The sequence below is a fragment of the Equus caballus genome, chromosome 1 (assembly GCF_041296265.1).
Source record: "Equus caballus isolate H_3958 breed thoroughbred chromosome 1, TB-T2T, whole genome shotgun sequence".
Classification (NCBI taxonomy): Eukaryota; Metazoa; Chordata; class Mammalia; order Perissodactyla; family Equidae; genus Equus; species Equus caballus.
In genome coordinates this window covers 181,978,535-182,002,527 of record NC_091684.1, presented here as the reverse complement: position 1 = coordinate 182,002,527, position 23,993 = coordinate 181,978,535, and the positions used below count along the sequence as shown (strand labels likewise).

Here is a 23,993-nt window from a genome sequence, read left to right as displayed (position 1 = left end):
TGTTCCTGTGTGTCCTGGATCTCATTCCCTGTCATCTGTTCAAGATGTCTCCCTTTGCATTCTCTCTGTTCTACATCATTACTTGTTCACTTTCTACTCTCTGATTTCCATTAGCATAAAAACAGGCTCTTTTATTAAACTAACAAATAAGCAAAACCTCTTAGGGTCTCTCTCCTTTCAGCTAATATCCAAGAGGAGGAAGTATGATGTAGTGGCTATGAATATAAGCTCTGATGCCAGACTTCTTGGGTTCAAATGTCATTTTTGCCACCTACTAGTATTGTGACCCTGGGCAAGCAACCCTGTCCAGTACAGTAGCCTCTAGCCACATGTGGCTATTTACATCTAACTTTCTATTAATTAAAATCCAATAAAATTAAAAAATTTCATTCTTCAGTGCAACTAGCTACTTTTCAAGTGTGACTAGTGACTACCACATTGGATGGTGCAGGTGTACAACTCTTCCATCATTGCAGAAAGTTCTATTGCATGTCACTGGTTATAATGGTCACCTTTTTTTTTAGATTAATTTATTTTTTCAAGTTAAAAAAAATTGTTACTTATTTATTTATTTTTCCAGCTTTATTGAGATATAATTGACATATAACATCGTGCAAGTTTAAGGTTTACAACATGGCGATTTGATACACTTATATATTGCAAAATGATTATCACTGTAGTGTTAGCTAACACCTCCATCATGTCACATAATTACCATTCTTTTTCTGTGGTGAGAACATTTAAGATCCCCTTTCTAATCATATTCTTTTTTCTTTCTTTCTTTTTTTTCTTTTGGTGAGGGAGATTGGCCCTGAGCTCAATCTTTCTCTCTCTCTGTTTTTTTTGCTTGAGGAAGATTGTGGCTGAGTTAACATCTGTGCCAATCTTCCTCTATTTTGCATGTGGATTGCCACCACAGCATGGCTTGACGTGTAGGTCCACGCCTGGGACCTGAACCTGCGAACCCAAGGCTGCTGAAGCAGAGTGCATTAACTTAACTACTACACCACCGGGCCAACCCCTCTAAATATATTCTATCATGTCACCATTTTAATTTTTATTATAGCACTTATCCCTATCTGATATATTTTATGTTTGGTTGTTTATTTATTGCCTATATTTTCCTATCAGAATTCAAGCTCTGTGGGATCAGGTTCTGCTTCACCATTTGGTTCTCCCTGCCTAGAACAGTGCCTGACACTACTGAGTTCAATAAATATCTATTCAACCATGGCTAATCAGTCATTAAGAAGCTTTGGGCTCGGAAGAGAAATGCTTACTTAAACACAGTGTACTCATTTTGACATTGTTGGTGGATATTGGCTGTAGTATATTAACAGTGAGGGATACAGTAATTACTAATATTTAGAGGTTGGTGAACTTCCAGAAAAAGCGATAAGCAACTAGACCAAGACTAGGAGACTGGGTCCTGGTCTTTATGCTATGTTAGTGTTAGCTGTAGACTATTATGAACCAGCCTAAGGGCCTGATTAGACCATTTGAAAGTTTAAAAATTAGAGAGCACACGTGAACCATTGTTGAGGAATTGCGGACTTTATGTGTGGGTTTAGTTGTTCAGAAGTAAGCTGCCTCACATTCTTGAGAATGTTCCTTGCAATATTACCTATGACAGCAAACAATTGGGAGCAACTCAAATGTGGGAATAGATGGGAATCTCTTAGATCAATGAGTGGAAATAGATAAATACATTATGGTACAGTCATACAATGGAGCATTGTGGAACAGTAAAATGACTAAACCATATCTCAATTTATCAGTGTGACTAGATCTCAAAACCTAATAATGAATTAAAAAAGAGCAATTTGTAGATGGATAAATATGGTATAAACATTTATATACATTTTTAAAACACAAAAAGTGGTATTTCTGTCCATCTCTGAGCAGTTAAAGTATTAAAACCTTGACGGTAAGGACACGGATCTAAGTGGATACCTTTAGGGCAAGAGGATGAGGAACGGGATCAGGGAGAGTCATGGAAGACTTCAACAGCCTCTGCAAAGTTTGGTTTCCTTAAAATTTTGGAAGCCAACCTGACAATTTAAAAATCAAGGGGTTTGTTGTGATTACACTCCACATTAATTCAATGGTATTTCTGGAGAATCGACTGTGTGTGTCATTGTGCTGGGCACTGAGGATTATAGAGAAGTCATGTGAGACATGAGTCTTGCTCCTCGGAAGCCTACTTTCTTAGTTGAAATGATTCTACATCCTTACATGAAGCAGTTAAGCCATAGAAGGCATCACAATGAGGAGTAGGAGCCTCGAAATCAGAGGCCCTGGAGCAGCTGGGGAAGACCTACTGGGTTGACAGAAGAAGGTTGAGAACCTTCCAGTGGAGGAAGCATCATACACCTAGATTTGAAAGGAATTAGTAAAAAACATACTGTAGAAGTGAAGAATTTTTTAAGAGGAAATTGAATAGATAGAATTAAAGGTACTCTGAGACACTTTCCTGCCAGGTCTGGGAGTTTAAACTTTATCCAACAGTTAAGTGGGGAACCACTGACAGCTCTGAGGAATCGGAATAATGTGGTTGATGTGATTTCTTTGAACATTAATCTGATTGTAGTGTGCAGGGTAGACTGGAATAAGGAGAGACCGGGCAGCTCCACCAGCTGGTTGTTTCAACAGTCTAGCAGTTAGCAGATGAGGGCCTCAGGTGATCTGGTAGAATGGGGATGGAGAGAAGAAAGAAAGAATATTACCCAGCAGGGTAGGTATTACTGGTCACATTTTATGAAGGCCCAGGGCAGGAATGTTTTTAGTCTGCTTGGGGTACCATAACAAAACACCACCAACTGAATGGTTTAAACAACAGAAAATAACGTCTCACAGTTCTGGAGGCTAGGAAATCCATGATCAAGGTCCTGGCAAGGTAGGTTTCATTCTGAGGGCTCTTCTCTTGGCTTATAGGCAGCCACCATCTCACTGTGTGAGCACATGGAGAGACGGGGAGAGAAAGCAAGCAAGCTCTCTGTGTCTCTTCTCATAAGGGCACTGATCCCTTCATAAGGGCCCCTCTCACGACCTCATCTAACGTTAATTACCTCCCAAAGGCCCCATATCCAAATACCATCACATTGGTGTTGGGGCTTCAACATATAAATTTTGAGGGAGCAAACTTTCCATTTATAACAAGTAATTTGTCCAAAGTTCTCACAGCCATTAAGTGCCAGAGCCTGCAACCAAATCTAGGTCTTTTTTACTCTAAAGTTTGTCTTGAAATTTTGAAAAGTGGATCATAATGACTTAAGGGGTGAGTAGATTTAGAAGATGAAAATGAAGGAAGAATAAAAGAACAGTGACGTTTTGGTTGCCAGTAAAGTGCTTGATGGAAACTGGGAATTTGCGAGGGTAAGCTAGTTTGGTGGAGAACAAATGAGTTCATTGTGGAGGATGGAAAGTTTGGGTTGATGGTGGGCCTTCCCAGCGCAGATGGTTTGCAGACTGTTGGAACTCTGGTGGTTTCAGCTCTCAGATCTAAAGTGTTGAAAGTCATCAGCATAGAGGTGGTAATTAAAGTCTAAAGACAGCAGTTCCCAGAAGGACTGAGGAGAAATAAAGAGAAGAGCAGACATTGTGCACTTAAAAATGTGTTAAGAGGGTAGATTTCACGTTAAGTGTTCTTACCAGATTTAAAGAGAGAGAGAGGAAAAAAAGTGTCTTTAGGAATGCCAACATTTATGATTTTTCGCTTCGTAGAACAGAAGTGCCAACTAGGACAGCAATAGAGGAGCAATCAGATAGGGGAGAAAAACTGCTTGTTTGTTTGTTTTTCTGCCACTGAAGGCTGTTTATTGAGGGGAGTTTTCTTAGGAAGAAGGGGGCTGTTGACTATGTTGAATATGATAGTGTTGGTTAAAGAGCATGACAGCTAGCACTGGATGGTTATAATATTCTGTGATTTGACAAAAAAGCCATAGGATTAGGAAGAGATCTTCTAGGGGGCTGGCCTCAGCCCTAGTGGTTAATTTTGGTGTGCTCCACTTCGGCAGCCCAGGTTCAATTCCTGGGCGCAGACCTACACCACTTGTCAGTGGCCATGCTGTTGTGGCGACCCACATACAAAATAGAGGAAGATTGACATGGATGTCAGCACAGGGTGAATCTTCCTCAGCAAAAAAAAAAAAAGAAGAAGAAGAGATCTTCTAGAAAGTATGATTCCCAGACTTTTAGATTTCAGAGACCAGTAAAATTTCAAAAAAATTTAAGACAACTAAATAAGACCATTAAAAACACCACAATCTCTTATCTACTTCATATTTATAAAAGAGAAAAAAAAACTCTTTTAATATAAATTTAGAAGGCTGTAATCATAGGATAAAGGATGGTTTGTCCTAAGAGCAGCACTTTCGATGTGAACTGGTGCAAAGTGAATCCCTGGCTGTAGCGGATCTGAGAACTTGCAGCAGGGAACCATTGGGACAATACACATGGTGTCTCCTCTAACGCAGGCTCCCAGTAAGCCTGGTGTGTTATTGTTTTTAAAACCAAATTTTGTTTATAAATCTTCTTTCCTCAGAGCACCAAGAGAAGCTTCAGGAAGTTTAGTAGATCCTTATACACACAAGGGAGCCAGACTGAAATGAACCAAATGGGGGCAGATGCTTGGGGCACGTTCTTTCCCATGAGAGCAGCACTCCGTGTGGAGGAGAGAGTGAGATTGGAGAATAAGTTTGCTCCCTGCAATTGTAGTTGAATTTTCACACATGGCTAGGAGAAAAACCACCGGTTATTTATTCCTTGACATTTCCAGGTATATTTAGTTCCCCAAAGGAATCCAGGAGTCCGATAATTCTCCAGGACCAGTTATCCTTGTTGTGATGGAAAGACAGTCCTAACTCTGTGAAGTAGCTCCTGGCATACTATAATTCTCTGCCTTCTGTCTGCCTGCCTCAACCAAGACGGAGTGTTGGAAGCTTGACTTCATCACCAAAGTTATGGGAACTGGATGAACTCAGAACTGGGCAGACCTCAAGCACTGGGGCTAGCTTGGAGCCAGATAAGATTCAGAAATAAAATAAAAAGCACTAACTATGCTGCCATCCACGGCAGTCCAGGCTTAAATGGGATGTTTACATATGGAACTGGAAAGTTTGTTATACAAAAACAGTTTTCTGCTGGTTTAAGAAAGAAAGAATAAGAGACTAATTATGCAGGCTCAAATAACAACAACAAAAATGTATTATGCATTAAAATCTGTTTTGATTTTTAAAAATAAATAGCTCTTAGGCAGACACTGAAATTAACAGATTTTAGTGCCAAAAAAGATAAAACTTGCCCACTCACTCACCACAAAATATTATCCTTTATCTATAGCGTATGTTTCTATTGGTTCTGCAATTTTATTTGGTAGTCATTTTTTTCACCAACTGTTCTTTTAATTTTGAAAATACTGTCTTTGGTCAGATTTCTTCATTGTTGTGAACTACAAAAAGTGGATATTTCTAAGTTTGGGGAAAAAGCTTGTACAGGTCAAAATAACACTGTGATGATGCTAATGAAACCACCGACATGGAAAACATTTCCCCAGAAAGCACTCTTTGTCATCAAACAGTCTTCAAGGAAAAAAACAGCAACATTTGTGAAACATACTTACAAAGGCGCTACTTAATTTTTTCTCCTTTTATTGTGCAACATAAAATATATACAGAAGAGCACGTGCAGCATGTGTGTAGAGCTTAATGAATAATTATAAGGTAACCACTCAGGTAACATCATCCTCTCTGGAGATGACAGATATCTTAAATTCTTAAATAATAATTCCTGGCTTTTGAAAAAATTACACTTCCTATGTTTGCATCCCTAAGCAAAATAGTTTAGTTTTGTCTCTTTTTGAATTTATATCTCTGGCTGCTTTTAAGAGGATTTGCTTTCCATCTTTGGTTCTCAGAACCTTTCCTAGGATGTATTTTGGGCTTGGTTGCGTGTCCTGAATCTTTTGTTGGTTTTGGAAATTTCTCAGCCATCGTCTCCTCAAGCATTGCTTCTGCTCCGTTTTCTCCTTCCCTTCGTTCTGAACGATCATTATACTTTTTGTAGGGCTAGTTCTTTGCTGCCCCTTAGATGAAATCATAGGTAATTCTCTGACTTTCTAGTCATTTCCAGGTAATGAAAAGTCTTCTGGTCACGTTAGTCCTATAAATAGTTCAGTAATTAAAATGCCCATGTGAAAGTAAAAAAATTCTCACTTGCTTTTAAAAATTCTTTAACAGCTTCATTGAGGTATAACTTGCAAACCATAAAACTCATCCACTGGGAATGTATAATTTGATGGTGTTTAGTAAACTTAAGCAGTTGTGAAACCATCAACATAATCCAGTTTCATATCATTTCCGTCATCTCAAGGGGTGCCCTCAAACCCACCTGCAGTCAGTCTGTGCTCCTACTTCCAGCCCCAGGCAACCACTCATCTGCTTTCGGTCTCTATTTTGGCCTTTTCTAGAAATTTCATGTAAATGGAATCATATAAATGAAATATCCGGCTTCTTTCACTTAACATAGTGTTTTGCGGCTCCTCTGTGTTGTTGCCTATATCAGTAGTCGGCTCCTTTATATTGTTGAATAGCGTTCCGTTGTCCACCACATTGTGTCCATCCATTTACAGTTGATAGATGTTTAGATTATTTCCACTTTGGGGCTCTTCTGAATAATGCTGCCATAATCATTGTGTAAAAGTCTTTGTGTGGACATATGATTTTATTTCTCTGGGGTGAATACCTAGGAGATGAATGGCTGGGTGATATGGTAAGTTTGTGCTTAACTTTGTAAGAAACTGACAAACTGTTTTCCAAAGCCGCCTGGACCATTTTACGTTCCCACCAGCAGTGTAGGCACGTTCTCCACAACCCTCCTGACAGTCGCGATTGTCTCCTTTATAGCCATTCTAGTAACAGTACTTCATTGTGGTTTTAATTTACATTTTCCTAATGACAAATGATGTTGAGCATCTTTTCATATGCTTATTAGCTATTCATATGTCTTTGTTGGAGTGTCATTTTAAACCACTTGCCCATTTGTTAATTGGGTTGTTTGCCTTCTTATTGAATTTTAAGCGCGTATATATACATATATACACACACACAAACGTACTGGTTACACATCCTTTATGAGATAGAGGATTTGCAAACATTTTTTTCTCAACCTTTTCATTTTCTTAATGGTATCTTTTGAAGAACAAACGTATAATTTTGATAAAATCCAATTTTTCATTTTTTTCTTTATGGATCATGCTTTTGGTGCCATATGTAAGAAACTGAAGAGCTGTCAGAGTGGTAAGAAGATAACCAGGAAAACAGAGTGTCGTGGGACCCCAGAGAACATGAAGTTTTAGGAAGGAGGAGCATAATTACTAGTGCCGAAATCTGTAAAACGTTCAGAAAAGATGAATGAGGCAAAAAGGTCACTGAGTTTGGAAAATAATAACTGATGACTGATATTTATTGAATGCTTATTTTATGCCAGGCCACATGCTAAGTATGATCTAATTTCTAGCTTCAGTAAATAGGTGGAGATTAGACACTTGAATTTTGGCGTCAACACATTTTTTCCCTATACCTCCAAAAATACTGATTCAGAGGGTGCAGAATGAGATTTAGAGAGGGGAAGTTGATTTTAAGCTTGGGTTCTACAACTTATTAGTTATGGGCAAGCCACTTACCTTTTCTGCCTGTTCCTTCATTTGTAAAGTAGGAATAATCATTACCAATTGTGGGGCTCAGGGCTGTTGGAAAAGATAATGTATGCAAAGCACCCAGTATGTTGCCTGATCTATAGGACGTGCTCAAAAACAGAAGTTGTAATTATTAGTTGTCACAATCGGATAAAGTCTGAAAATATTTTGTAGTCTATAACACTCTGTAGAATATATTTTTAATACTACTTACTACTTTTTGAAAACATAACATGCACTGTAATATATTGTCCTATTTTAATTTTTAAAAATCCTAAAAATCTTGTTCTTAAATAAAATACTTGAATTTCCTTTCTTTTCCATAGTCCAAAGAATATAAGCAATGGTTTTTTTTGAGTTTTATTAAGATATGAAATACATACCAAATGGTTTTTAATATAGGCACAGAGTTAAGCAACCATCACCACAATCTATTTCAGAATATTTTCATCACCCCAAAAAGAAACTCTGTACCCATTCGCAGACTCTCCATTACCTCCCAAGTCTCCTTTCCCTTGGCAATAACTTCTCTACTCTTGTCTCTATAGATTTGCCTATTTTGGATACTTCATATAAGTGGAATCACATAATATGTAATCTTTTGTGACTGGCTTCTCTTAAAGAAAACCAGAGCTGGACAGTAGTTAAAGTGGTTAAAACAGCCTTTATTTGGGAACTATTGTAATAGAGGAGATCTCAGTATAGAATTGGGTTCAATCCTGAATACAGCATGGACAAGTGGCATTTATAGCCAAGGAGCAGATTGTGGTGGTGAAGGGGTGGGGGCAAGTCAGTGGATGGAAAATTACTAAGAGGAGACATCAAGGGTAGGGGGATTTCTTACTAAACTGAACTAATACAATTCTCGCTGGAGGCAGGCCAAGATGACCAGGTGTTACCTGGGGGATTGTGGGGGATGAGGAATTTGATTAGATATTGAGGATGGGAATTCTTGCTAAAATGACTCAGCAAGATTCTTTCTAAAACTGGGCTCTGCAGGCCTGAGCACGAGGCCCAAGGATGAGGCCTAGCCAAGAAAAGGGCCTAGAGGAGCCTGACTAAAGTTTGGTCAAGGAGAGTCTTCGTCACTTCTTTCGCTTAGCATAATGTTTCGTGTTTCATCCACAGTATAGCATGTCTCACTACTTCATTCCTTTTTAGTGCTGAATAAACAGCAATTTTTGGAAAAAAATAAACAGGTACCAAGGCAATTACCTCATCCATTACTTATCCATTTACCTCTTCTCTGGATCCCAACCTCCACTCCATCCTTTTGGTCCTTGCTCCATCAATATTCCTCCTCTTTCCTTTATCTTCATCCTTTCCTTCTTCAGTGACTCCTTCCCTGTAGCGCATGAACATGCTTCATCTCTTCCATAAGTGAAAAACAACTGCCATTTGTAGGCCTGGGTTCTCCCAACTTCTAGGCTATTTTTTTCTCTCATCCCTCACAGTGAAACAGAGAGTGGTCTCAAATGGCTACCTGAAGGTCCTTGTCTCCTGCTCCCTCTTCTGAGCTCTGCAGTCTGGCCCTTTCCTTCATGAAGCTTCTTGAAACTCTTTTTTGCACTGATCACCAGTTATCCATTAGTGGCCAAATTCAGTTCACATTTTTCAGCTCTTACAAAGCCTGTCCTCTAAAGTATCAGATACCCTTAACTCTCCATCCTCAGAATTATTTCACTCCAGATTTTGGTTACTTACGTTCTCCTTGGTTATTTCTCTTCCCTCTCTGGCTGCTCCTTCTGGCTACAATTTAAAGGGTTGTGCCTCATGATACAAACTCTTTTTTTTTTTTTTTTTTTGAGGAAGATTAGCCCTGAGCTAACATCTGCTGCCAATCCTCCTCTTTTTGCTGAGGAAGACTGGCCCTGAACTAACATCCATGCTGATCTTCCTCTACTTTATATGTGGGACGCCTGCCACAGCATGGCTTGACAAGCAGTGTGTAGGTCTGCACCTGGGATCTGAACCAGCAAACCCCAGGCCGCCACAGCAGAATATGTGAACTTAACTGCTGCACCATCAGGCCAGCCCTCCAAACTCTTTCTGAGCATTCTCTTCAACAATGATGATTTATATTTGATTATCCAACTGCCTCCCACATGGGCCAACTGAATAACTCCCATGTACCTCTATTTCAATACGTCCAAAATTAACCTCATCACCCTCCTTCCCATTGTCCCCACTCCCCACATCTATCCCTGCACACACACACGTCTTATTTCCTATCTTGATGATCAGCACCCTCATCCATACAGCTGTCTAAGTCAGGAACCTGGGAGTTAACCTCCTCCCTGTTCTCGTATTCTCCACATCTGGTCACTCTTTATCGCTGTCAATTATTCCTCCTTGATATATTTCGTATATTTTTCCTTCTCTCCTTTACCACTGCCAGTGTCCTAGCTCAGGCTTTCATCATCTCTCACCTGGACAGCTGCAACTGAGCTAGAACTGGTGATCTTGCCTCCGTTCTGGTTCCTTTATGCCACCATTAGAACGAATGTCCTAGCCCACCAATCTGTTCATATTGATCCCTTCCTCAAAATTCTTTAATGGCTTCTCATCACCTACAGGATAAAATCTGAACACCTTAGAAGAGCATGGAAGGCCCTTTGTGATGTGGTCTGTGTATCTAGCCTCATCTCCTACCTCTATCCCTTTCTACTTTAGTCTCCAGCAATACTAAGGTCCTTGCCATTCCTAGAACACACAGTTTTCTCATATTCTTCCATGATCCGTACCTTGCATCTGCTTTTCTCTCTGCCTGGATCCTGGTCCCTCCTTCAAATCTCAACATCAATATGAAGTCCTCTGTATTAGCTAGGACCCTTTAAGCTGCAAGTGACAGAAATGCATCTCAGCTAGCTTAAGCCCAAGGAAAATTTACTAGGTCATGTAGCTAGGAAGGATCTTAGAGAAGATCACAGACGTGGTTCAGAATTTCCTCAAATCCACATGCCAGCCTAGCCTCTCAGCCCCAAAGCTTATTTACTTCATGCTTCTACCTTACTCTAAATTTTGATTCAGTTAAGCTGCTTAAAGAGTATTTTTAAAGACAATAGCTGTAGAAATCTAGACATAGAAATGAGGTATAAAGGAGTTTTTCCCTAGTTGTCTGTTTTATTATGACTATCAAAAAATAGCATTATTTTGGGGCTGGCCCGGTGGCTTAGCAGTTGAGTTTGTGTGCTCTGCTTTGGCAGCCCTGGGGTTCACTGGTTCGGATCCCGGGTGTGGACCTAGCACTGCCTATCAAGCCATGCTGTGGCAGCATCCCACATATGAAATAGAGAAGGTTCAACACAGATGTTTTTCAGGGCCGGTTTTCCTCAGCAAAAGGAGGAAGATTGGCAGTGGATGTTAGCTCAGGGCTAATCTTCCTCAAAAAAAAAAAAAAAAACTAGCATTATTTTATGGGCTCTTTCATGGTAATAGACATAAGAGAAGCACATGAAATACTTTAAACTGGTGAAAAATAATGGGTGCAACTGATGGAATAATTAAATAAATATTTCTGTGATCTCAGACTTAAAAAATCAGAAGTAGTCAATAATGAGAATACATTGTTCCTAAAGGTGACTCTGAAATCCTGTCTCATCTAGTTTTAAATGCCTCAGAGATGCCCTCCTAGCAAGAAAAAAATAAAATAAGGAAGGAGACAGACAACCTCTGCAAAATCAATCAGTTGACCCACCCAGGGTAGTGAGAAGCCCAGTCCTGTTGTAAAACGTCTGTGTGGGAAAAATAAGAAAGCATCCTCACTTGCTCATTCTCAAAGTTACTATAGAAGCAGAACTTCCCAAGAATACCTCTTTTCTTCTACCTCAGGGATCTGCAAACTTTGCCCAACACCTGTTTTTATAAATAAAGTTTTATTAGAATGCAACGACACCCACTTGTTTGTATGGTGTCTATCACCACTTTTGCGCTACAACTGCCACGTTGAGTAGTTAAAACAGAAACCCTATGATTCACAAACTTACAAATATTCACCAGCCAGCTTTTTACAGGAAAAGCTTGCCGACCCCTGTCTACAGAAATAGGAAAAGAATTTTCTTTGTTTACTAGTGACCATGAAGAGAGTCTTTTGATTGATCTATGATTCAAGATTTCTACAAAAATTCAGTTTTACACCCATTTTTTCAAATCAAGTTATGAATTCCTATGGAGTGTCTTTCTAAAGTGCCAAACCTTCTTCTTGTCTTTTTCATTTTTATCATTTTGAGCAGGGTGTAAGGGATGTAATATGTAGCAACGTGTGACCAATTCGTGTATTAGATCAGAAGTGATGACCTGGAACCCAAATTGATGAGGTCACAGGGGCTGAAGGAGATGAGTGAGTCCACTTGCCTTCACTGTGTGCCCGTCTTGGGAAGCCCCTGAAGGCACAGGTAAATGTGCTCCCACAGCAACCTGCCAATGGGCCATTTGCAGATTGTTTTCTCTCAAATCTCTGAGATCCTGTCCGTACTTCACTGGGATTAAAGGAGCACTGGTAAATACTCAGCACCATTAACCATCAGGAAATGCAAATCAAAACTCCAATGAGATGCCACTTCATACCCACAAGCCTGGCTATAATGAAAAAGACAGACAATAGTGTGACAAGTGTTGGGGATGTGGAGAAATTGGAACTCTCGTACACTGCTGGTGGAACTATAAAATGGTGCAGCCTCTTTGGAAACCAGTCTAGCAGTTTCTCAAAGGTTAAACACAGAATTACAGTATGACCCAACCAGTCCACTCTTAGGTATATGCCCAAGTGAAACGAAAACATACGTCCACACAAAAACTTGGACACAAATTTTAATAGCAGCATCATTTATCACAGTCAAAAACATGAAAACAGCCCAAATGCCCATTAACTGGACAAATGATGGATAAATAAAATGTGATTTATCTGTAATTTTTTAAATTATGGTAAAATGCACGTAACATAAACTGTACCATCATAGTAATTTTTAAGTACAGTTCAGTGGTATGAAATACATTCATAATGTTGTACAACGTCACCACCATCCATCTCCATAACTTTTCATCTTGTAAAACAGAAACTCTATATCCCTTAAACAATAACTCCCCTCTTCTCAGTGCCTGGCAACCATCATTGTACTTTCTGTCTCGATGATTTTAATGCTCTAAGTGTTACAATATTTCTCTTTTTGTGACTGGCTTATTTCACTTAGCATAATGTTCTCAAGGTTCATTTATGTTGTAGCATGCTTCAGAAGTTCCTTCTTTTTTAAGGCTGAATGACATTTCAATGTATATGTATACCATATTTTGCTTTACGGACACTTGGGTTGCTCCCATATTTTAGCTACTGTGAATAATGCTGCTATGCACATGGGTGTACCAGGATCTCTTCAAGACTCTGCTTTCAGTTCTTTGGAGTATCTACCCAGAAGTGGAATTGCTGGGTCACGTGGTAATTCTATCTTTAATTTTTTGAAGAACTGCTGTTCTGTTTTCCACGGTGGCTGGACTATTTTACATTCCTACCAACAGTGCACAAGAGTTCCAGTTTCTCCACATCCTTGTCAATCCTTGTTATTTTCTGTTGTTCTGACAGTACCCATCCTAATGGGTGTGAGGTGGTATCTCACTGTAGTTTTGATTTACATTTCCCTAATAATTAGTGATATTGAGCATCTTTTCATGTACTAATTGGCCATTTGTGTATATTCTTTGGAGAAGTGTCTGTTCAAGTCTTTTTGTCCATTTTTGAATTGGGTTGTTTTTGTTGTTGTTGAGTTTTAGGAGTTTGCTATATATTCTGAATATTAATTCCTTATCAGATGTGTGATTTGCAAATATTTTCTCCAATTCTGTGGGTTGTGTTTTTATTCTATTGATACTGTCTTTTCATGCACAACATTTAAAAATTTTCATGAAGTCCAATTTGTTTATTTTTTCTTTTGTTGCCTGTGTCGTTGGTGTCATATCCAAGAAATTATTGCCAAATTCAATGTCATGAAGGTTTGCCCTACGTTTTCTTTCCAAGAGTTTTATAATTTTAGGTCTTTCATTTAGGTCTTTAATCCATTTTGAGTTAATTTTTTGTATTTGGTGTTAGGTAAAGGGTCCAACTTCATTCTTTTGCATGTGGATTCCCGGTTTTCCCAGTACCATTTGTTGAAAAGAACGTCCTTTCCCCATTAAATTGTCTTGGCACCTTTGTCATTATTTGGCCATATATGTGAGGGTTTATTTCTGGGCTCTCTATTCTATTCTACTGATCGATATGCCTGTCTTTATGCCAGCACTACACTGTTTTGATTACTACAGCTTTCAGTAATTTTGAAGTCAGGAAGTGTGGGTCTTCCAGCTTTTTTCTTCTTTTTCAAGATTATTTTGTTATTCAGGGCCCTTTGAGATTTCACATGAATTTTAGGTGGGTTTCTCTATTTCTGAGAAAAATGCCATGGGATTTTGACAGAGATTGCACTGAGTGTGTAGATTGTTTTGGGTGATATTGACATCTTAACAATATTAAGTCTATAAACATGGGATGTGTTTCCATCTATTTATATCTTCTCTAATTTATTTTAGCAATGCTTTGTAATTTTCGTTGTATAAGTGTTTCGCCTCTTTGCTTAGGTTAATTCCTAAGTATTTTATTTTTTTCATGCTGTTGTAAATGGGATTGTTTTTATAATTTTCTTTTCAGATTGTTCATTGTTAGTGTATAGAAATGCAACTGATTTTTGTCAGTTGACTCTGTATCCTGCCACTTTGCTGAATTCATTTATTAGCCCTAACAGTTTTTGTGTGTTTTGTGTGTGTGTATGTGTGTTATTTTCAGGGTTTTCTATATATAAGACACTATCATCTGCAAACAGAGATAATTTCACTTCTTTCTTTCCAGTTTGGATGCATTTTATTTATTTTTCTTGCCTAGTTGCTCTGGCTAGAACTTCCAGTACTATGCTGAACAGCAGTGGTGAAAGCAGGCATCTTTGTCTTGTTCCTGACCTTAAAGGGCAAGCTGTCAGTGTTTCACCATTGAGTATGATGTTTGCCGTGGGTGTTCATATATGGCTTTTATTATGTTGAGGGAGTTTCCTTCTGTTCCTAGTTTGTTGAATGTTTTTTATCATGAAAGTATGTTGAATCTTGTCAAATGCTTTTTCTGCATCAACTGAGATGATCATATGGGTTTTTTCCCTTCATTCTGTTAATGTGATCAATTTTCATATGTTGAACCATCCTTGCATTCTTGGAATAAATCCTATTTGGTCTTTCATTAGGTGCATAAGTGTTTATAATTATTATATCTTCTTGCTGTATTGAAACTTTTATTAATATATAATATCCTTCTTTACCTCATGTAAACTTTTTAGATTTAAAGTCTATTTTGTCTAAGATTAGTATAGCCACCTCTGCTCTCTTTTGGTTACTATTTGCATGGAATATTTTTGTCCTTTTCTTTTACTTTCAATCTGCTTGTGTCTTTGGATCTCAAATCAGTCTCGTGTAGACAGCGTATAGTTGGATCATGTGTTTTTATACATTCTGACAATCTGTCTTTTGATTGGAGCATTTAATTCATTTACATTTAAAGTAATTCTTTTTTTTTTTTTTAAAGATTGACACCTGGGCTAACAACTATTGCCAATCTTTTTTTTTTTTCTGCTTTATCTCCCCAAACCCGCCCCCCCCCACCCCCCCGTACATAGTTGTATATCTTAGTTGCAGGTCCTTCTAGCTGTGGGATGTGGGACACCGCCTCAATGTGGCCTTACGAGCGGTGCCATGTCCGCACCCAGGATCCGAACCCTGGGCCGCCACAGTGGAGCGTGCGAACTTAACCACTCGGCCACGGAGCCGGCCCCTAAAGTAATTCTTGATAAGGAGGAACTTATTTTTGTCTTCTGCTATTTGTTTTCTATATGCCTAGAACTTTTTTGTCTCTCATTTCCTGCATTACTGTCTCTTTTTGTGTTGAGTTTATCTCTTTGTAATGAAATATTTAAGTTTCTATCTCAGTTACTTTTGTGTATATTCTATAAATATTTTCTTTGTGGTTACCATGAAGGTTGCATTTAACTTCCTGAAGTTATAAGACTCTAATTTGAATTTCAGCTTCACTTCAATAACAAAGAACCCTGCTCCTTTACAGTTCCCCACCTCTTTCTGTTATTGATGTCACAAAGTTACATCTCTATACATTGTGTGCCCCAAAACATAAAATAACAATTCTTTTAAATACATTAGTCTCTTAAAATATGCAGAAAACAAAATGTGGAGTTACAAACCAAAGTTATAATAATACCAGCTTTTGGACAAATAAGTTTTTAAAAATGTATGTCTCTCTCTCTCTCTCTTTTTTTTTTTTGCAGGGGAAGATTCACCCTAAGCTAAGATCTATGCCAGTCTCCTCCTTTTTTTTGTCCACGCCGCCCCCCCACCAAAGCCCCAGTACATAGTTGTGTATAGTTGTAAGTTCTTCTGGTTCTTCTGTGTGAGCTGCTGCCACAGCACAGCTACTGGGAGATGAGTGGTGTAGTTCCACAGCTGGGAACCAAACCTAGGCCGCCAAAGCAGAGCACACCAAACTTTAACCACTAGGCCATCAGGGCTGGCTCCAAAATGTATGTTTCTTAAACCACGTAGAAAACAAAAAGTAGAGTTACACAAGTTATTGCAAAATCCTAGTTTTTATAACTGCTCGTGTATTTACCCTTATTGAGATCTTCATTTCTTTGCATGGCTTTGAGTTAGTGTCTACCATCCTTTCATTTCACCCTGCAGGACTCCATTGAGCATTTCTTTCAGAGCAAGTGTAGGGGTAACAAACTCCCTTAGCTTTTGTTTATCTGGGAATGTCTTAATTTCTCCCTTACTTTTGAGGGGCAGTTTTGCCAGAGGTAGAATTCTTGGTTGAGTTTTTTTCCTTTAGCACTTTGAATGTATTGGTTCACTGTCTTCTGTCCTCCAAAGTTTCTGATGAGAAATCTTATAATCTATTGAGGATCCCTTGAAAGTGATGCATGCTCTTCTCTTCCTGCTTTCAAGATTCTCTCTTGGACTCTCAAAAGTTGGGTTATAATGTGTCTCAGTATGTTTTTTTGAGTCCATTGACTTGGAGTCCATTGAGATTCTTGAATGTTTATATTCATATCTTTCATGAAATTTGGGAAATTTTCAGTCATTATTTCTTCAATATCTCTCAGCCCCTTTCTCTCTCTCTCTCTCTTAAGGTCTTCTCACATCTTTTCCGAGCCTTTCCCTGGGCATGTGTGGTCATTTTCTAATTTCCCCATATATGCAGTTATTTTTGAATATCTTAGTCTTTAGTCTGCCTCCCAAAAGGGTTAAAAGAGAAAAATGAGAGAGGTGAGGGAAGGACGCTGGCCCTTTAACTCCCCTGGGAGTTACTGTAGCCACAGGGAGGGGGCTTGCAACAAAGGGACAACGAGGGCTGCCGGCCTCTTTGTCTGCGCTTCTGTGATCAAAGCAGCAATCAGTAATCAGCGATCAGAGCACAGATCCCTCATATTTGGAGGACAGGGATCCTAACTCCTGTAAGCTGTGTGTAGTCTGCTCCAGGAAAACGTGCAGCTGCTGGTCACAGGCTGAGGATGGGAGATTGGTAGCTGCTACTGTGATAAGAGCTGAAATGGACTGAAATGAACTGCGATTTACCATCTAAGTCTTTCCCTGAAAGTTGCAAGTCTTCCATAGACTCCAGAATTCCAAAATAGATACGTCAGACACGCTCTGCCAGTGCAGTTGTCGTCCAGGTTGGGAGACAGGTTCCTGGTGCTTCTACTCTGCCACCTTCCCAGAAGCCTTCTCTCTATTTCTTGTCACGTTATTGTGTATTTATACAGTTCCTAACACTGTGCTATTTTGTGGGAATGCTAAATAAGTAGAAGACACAGTACTGGTGACTATTCTGAAGCTCATTTTAGCTGGAGGGACAAACAGGAAACATAGGGATTGGTGTTAAGCAATCAATAATGCTTGACAAAGTACAAGAGTTTTGACAGGAATGGCCAGAATATGACATTCTTGCCCTTGTCTGTCCCTTCTTGACCCACGACAAACAACAATAGCTCATCACAGTGTCTTTTCTGTGCCCCATCTTGCGCTCAGAATCGCTCACAGGGCTTCAGGCAGCCTCTGACAGTTTATAAGAGTTGGCGTTTGAGTTGAAAGCTATTTGCCATCCCTGGTTTGTAGTAAAAATGGTAAGTACCATAAGAACTTGAAGAAAGGTATATTGTTTCCTAGAGTAAATTGTGTTTTTCAAGGAAAAGGGCAATATGTTCTATTTCTTTAGTAGTTCCCACATCATTACAATCAGAGGCTCCATTAGGGCTTTCATAATTTTGAGATCTTATCATAAGGAAATAAGTCAACTGAATGTGTGTTAACACGTTGTTTATAGCACTTCTTTAAGTGCTAAAGAAAAGGCATAGTCTTTTCTTTAAAAGAGTTTATATTCCAGCATCTAACAGCTTTTTCTACCCTTGCCCTTTAAACTCATTTTCTCCGTTCCTATGGAAGATGGAAAACAGCTGGTCAGCATCCTCAGCTAATACTTGTTAAACGCCTTCTTAAAAATAATCCGTTAGCTTGAGGACATTATGCTAAGCGAAATAAGCTAGTCACAAAAGGACAAATACTATATGATTCCACTTATGTGAGGTAACTTCAGTAGTCAAACGCAGTAGAACAAAAAGTAGAATGGTGGTTCCAAGGCCTGGGAGGAGGCGGCATTAGGGAGTTACTGTTTAACGGATACAGAGTTTCAATTTTGCAAGATGAAAAGAGTCTGTGGATGGATGGTAGTGATGATAGCACAACAATGTGAATGTATTTAATGCTGCAGAAGTATACACTTGTATGCAGGTAAGATGGTTACAAAGTTCCTTACATGCATAGAGAGGCACATCTTTAGCTGTTGGGACGTCAGAGAAACCATTACCCAGCATCATCGGCATTCCTTTTGTTTGCTCTACTTCCATTTGTTTCTCGTCTTTCTTTGTGGCCCCTCCTTCCATTCTTCCAGGAACTTTTGTTCTCTTCCTGGACCATCTTCAAGTCTTCCACAAAGCAGATGTAGCTTTGGAAAGATGGCAAAGACAGTGTAGTGGGGAAGCTGTTTCAGAGGTCCCTGGGTTTTGGGCAGCGTTAGGCTTGCTGTGTTTGCCTGACAACGGCACTGCATTGCCTGTGGTTTGTGCTAATCCATAGATATGACTTCTGTTCTTTTCATCTGTAAAGTTGGAGTGAATGAACTAGATGAGCTCTAATGGAATTTACAGTCACCATTACCTTTGGACTTTTTCACTGTGAACTTATGTATTAACTTTGCTATCATTTTAGCTTTTATCTAATGAAACCTCATACATGGGTTTTTCAAAATTATGAATTCAGTGCAAATTGAAAGCAGCAAACTTGTGAACTTGTTTTTCCATTTTCCCCATCTCTTTCCTGTACTGAACTTCACTCTGTGGGAATGTTTAAAAAATAAATAAATCCCGTTCACTTTTTGGTTAAGGACTGTGATTCCTAAACAGAGCACCTGAATACAATCAGGCATTATGTCTTAATCAGTGTGCTTTCTTTTCCCCCTAGAAAAACAGGTGAAAGTCATTAATTTCCTAATTTGTAACTTACAACTCACTGTCAGAGGTTGCAGGCTTTACTGGGAATGCCTTATGGGTAAAGTAGTTTAGCCTGGCTTAGCTTTAAATCTCTTTCCTTTGCCCTTATCTAGCAGAAGAGCCTTTGAGTGAAGACCTGGGAACTTGGAAAAGACTTCTTACTCCGTTACAGTAAGTGCATGACTATTTTCCAGTTTCCTCAAGGGGAAAAATCATATAGCAGAGATATGCTCTTAAGCTCTTGTCCACATGATTTCATAATACCCTGGTTGGTTTGGCTCAGTCTTTGCTTTCACTCATCAGCTGTTTCAGTGAGGTGGCGAGGGGGAGGCTGGGGAGGTATTTAGTAGAAAGATGGTAGGTAGCAGAGTGAGAGATTAAGATGTGTCCACCACCCAAAGAAAACTACCAAGAAACCCAACTGAAACTTTTTAGTTCTCTAAGAAGCAATTAATGTGAAATTGATACTGTGCTGGTTAGAAATTGCACGTGTGTGTATGTGTGTGTGTGTGTGTGTGTGTGTATCAATTCTGTAAACACCACTCAGAAAGCTTCCTCGTGTCCTCTCCCAGCCAATAACTCTCCAAAGGTTGCTCCTGGCATGGTTTTGTGTTGTGGCTGTCCAGTCCACGGACTTACACTCTAACAAATGTGGCTTCAATTGTGGTAGACCAATCACACCCCAGAACTTAAGTGACTTGGGATCAGTCCTGGTATTTAGTATTCAGGAGTGCTGAAAGGTGACACAAGTGGAACTTCTGAAGAAGTCAGATGTGTCATCTGTGGTGGGTCCAAGTTTTACTCTGCACCAGGAGAGGTTAGACGCTGCCACTGATTTATAGAAGTTGATATTGGTCTGGAGCTTGATACCATACTGGCGCCATGCTGTCTGCTGGCCTTTCAAAGGGAATTCTGGCTGTCTTAATTTGACTTCATATTTTTTGGATGATCGATGTGTTCTGGACAATATACTGCCTGTGTAGCAGAGTTTACTGTCGTTTAGCTCTGTGTTACCAGAAGCCGTTGCTGGCCAAGTCCTCACAGGAGCTGGGTGCTATGTGACCATAGTTGGCCTTAGGCTTCAGTCCTTATTACCAAGCTGATGCACCAAAAGGCCCTGATCCCTTGTTTGTGTTCCAGTCTGTATACAGGCAACAAAACGGCAATTTCAGAGTGTCTTGACAATCTCATTAGGTTAAAGAGAAAACTGTTTTGTCGGTGTTTGGAAACGTGCAAACTTGTAGTCCCAAGGGAGACGGAAAGTGTTTATTAAATAAAATCTATTACCCCAGAGTGTAGTTGCGCGGATGGAATCAGAGAGCTCTGAGTTTCCCACATGCAATCAGACGATGCTGGGCAAGATTTTTCTGCTGGCAGATGAATCATAGAAGCTCTTCCTCAGCCCCCAACACCATGTATGGCAATGAGTGTGCGCTCAGAATATGTGACTAGATGTGTGAACAAATGAACAAGCAAATTTTGTCAGTAGCTCTCCAAGTCTAGTTCTGCAAATTGTGTCCAAAATTTCCCTAAGGCCTTGATATCACTCCTTGCCATTTTCCTCCACCTGTTATGTAGCACAGATCACATTGCCCCAACTATCTTGTAGTCTGAAGAAAGTTTCTCCACCACTGATACTGAGAAACTAATCCAGGGGACTTTTTCCTGGGATTTTAGAGAGGAAAGGAGCATGGCTTTCAGGGCCTTCTGAGCATTAAACTGGGATTGGAAGGAGGCTGCTCATCGCAACCCTGCAGAAAATAGCAAAGTAGGTCTGAAGACTCAAGACAGTGGAATTCAGCCATACTCACACACGGGAATCACCAGCTCAAAATTCAGCACCGTATGTGAATGACTGCTAGATTCTACTCTATTGACATATCAAGGAAAGTGTTGTTTTCAGAAGGTTGCTGTGGATTTTAAAGCTGCCGGGAGAAGGGCTGCAGGAATAATTTTCTCTCAGTGTGAGAGGGCACACCACTTAAAAGGTGTCAGAAAAATAATACGCTCAGAAGAGCAGTCCTCAGGGAAATCCCAGAGCATCAGTGGCAATGATGGAAGAAATAAGAACCAAAACAAACATGAGAGTATCAGGGAAGAGGCAGAAACGTGCCTTCCTTCCCCAGCAAGTTTGCTGCCTGTGGAAGGGGCACAGGAAGAAAACGTTCATCCTGAACACGAGGGAGAAAGGGAGAGGCGGATGAGTTCAGATCTTCATAAAGTAGCGCTTTAAACACGGTGTAAGGATGAAATCCTCACAGAACGCACATCTGCTTTAGACTGGAGGACGATTGTTTTTCTTTTCTTCCGTTTCAATCAGTGTGATCACAAAGGGTTAACTCAGCTTTGATAGAGTGAGAAGTGCAACTTATTTGTTGGTTCTCACTTAATTCCCGTAAAGGGTAAACAAAACCCTTCCTTATGTGCCTTACTAAGGATCTTTTAAAAACTAAAGGGAGCAGTGGGAAGTCCAGGTGACATGGAAATAATCCGGGATTGTATCTGGAAGTGCTGTCGCCCAGCAGGCGCATCCTGGGTCCCATTATGGGCAGGTCCCTCCCCTTCCCCGCTTCCCTGTTTGAAGTGGCCGGGCACACTGCCTCCACCTGGAAGCTGATAAGACATCCTGCACACGCACTCTCATGGTTTTCCAAGAAAAACAGCAAAGAATGCACTTGTGTGGAGGTGCAGGAGTGGCTGACTGGCAGGGTCTCTCAAGAAGCAACATGCCCACATTTCTGCCTCCTCTCATGTTCCCAAGCTGATTCTCAGCTCAAAATGAATAAAATCGATGTGTTTTTGTAAATCAACAAGTACAGACCCTCAGCTCATTCTTTAAACGTTGTTGCCCAATTTAAAAATGTTCCCCTCTGCTCAAAAAATTACTCTGCTGATAGTGTTTGCAGGAAGGGCATTGTCCCGAGAGTGGGAGTAGATAGTTGTAACTTTGTGTATGTTTGTTCAGATTAAGGATAATTCTACTAATATTTCTTGAGCTCTGCTCTGAGCCAGGCTTTGCCATTGACCTTGGGATCAGAGCAAGGAACAGTCTCTACCTCCCAGAAGTTTCCATATTTAAAGAAAGGACTTGGTTATTTTTGAGGTCGTATTGCGTAGAAAAATTGAACTTTGAACGTGTGGGTTTAAAAACATCGCGTGGCATTATACACTGTACATAACTTCTCATAGATTTGCTTTTCATCTTTTTGTTGGAGAAGAACATTTAATATCAAAATTACTGTTCTGAGTGGCCATAATTCAAGAGAGGAAAACTCAAGCCGCAGAGCCTGGGGATTGTGGAGGAGAATTTTTTTCAGATGCTGCCTCACCAAGAGCATCTGCGAGACGCATTCTTGTTTGAAGGACGCTTATAGCCTTGGTCCTCTCTCTCAGAGTTACTCGTTTTGTGTTTATGGGCTCGAGGAGTGTACATTTGTAGAAGTTTCTGTACTTCTATTTTAAGCAGCTTTACATACACAAAGCATATGTTTTTCGCACCCTTCAAGTTCCCTCCCCACTAGCTTATGTCCTATTATTTTGCATACTAGGAACCGAACTTCAGAGCAGCATCGATTCTGTAACCATTTCCTCAGGTTAGTCGGAAACATCTCGGTGGAGACGGGGGAGGGAAGGTAGAGTAGACCTAACTAGGTTCTGGGGGAGTGTGCCTGTTGAAAACCACTGTTCCCCGGGAGCTTGCTTCGTTTCCTCTTTGGTTTGTCTTTTTACCGGAAGTAGCCTCAAGACAGCTAGCTCTATCTTGATGTGTTTTACCTCGCAGTTTACCTTTTCTCCCCTTTTTTCTCTCTTTGCCTGATGCCTCTTAACACTGTCGGGTTGTAAATTCCATTTGTGTGTACCGTTTACTTGGTCAGCTTGCCTGTAAAGACGTTCTCACGCCTCCACTCGCATCCACCTTTGAATCCTCACTAAGGGAGAGCTTCAGTTTGATGACATCCTGAGAGAGAGGGTAGTGCACAGCCTGGTGCTCCTTGAGATCTGGGGCCAACCGGCCCCACGCAGATGCAGCTCTGTCCAGTCCCAGCGCACGGGGGAGCTCATTTTTATGGGCCAGCAAGCTGCATAATCTTAGGCAAACAAACCGTCCTGCCAGAAGGGGCATCCAACAGCTCCTTGAGACACAGCAACAATTCTTGGCTCCTGGATCAGTAAAATTATCTATTTTCAAAACAATCCTTTTATAAAAAGAAACCAACAAAGGGGATAGTGTTGTTTATGTAACTTTTTTGTAAGGTTATAAAAAGTTTTTCTCTCTGGGTACAAAATGGGTACAGGACGTGTTCCCAAGCCTGGAGAGGTTGTTTGGGAAAGCAATCCCAAATCTCCTGGGATTTTCCTTTGCTAATAACTTCAGCCTTTCTCCCTTGTGGTAAAAAAATGTTGTTGTTTTCAAAAAAACAAAAGTTCTGCTCTGAAAGTTCTTAGGAATGGTTGTCGGGAGCTGGGTCGGTTGGATGGTCTCTTGCCCCTGAGAGCTGCTCTCCCCACACGAGGTGGACAGCCAGGGGTGGCCTAGGGAGGCAGCCACCACGCCCCTTTGTGGAAGTTGGGACCATGTGTGGCAGAGTAGGTCCTCCGGCTCCTGACCTGGTCCCTCCGTCTCTCTGAGTGCCCACCCTGACTCTTTGGCGTCGAACCCATTTCTCTTTCCGATTCCC

At 40.2% G+C, this 23,993-nt stretch overlaps 1 long non-coding RNA gene across 2 annotated transcripts in view; it reads left to right on the top strand.

Moving 5' to 3' along the window:
- LOC138918694 (uncharacterized) overlaps positions 1-23,993 on the top strand; it is a 91,925-nt gene that overhangs the window by 31,517 nt on the left and 36,415 nt on the right. For both annotated transcript variants that reach the window (XR_011428370.1, XR_011428359.1), the window contains exon 2: positions 19,428-19,485. This is a non-coding gene — a long non-coding RNA (uncharacterized lncRNA). The remainder of the gene's footprint in view (positions 1-19,427; positions 19,486-23,993) is intronic.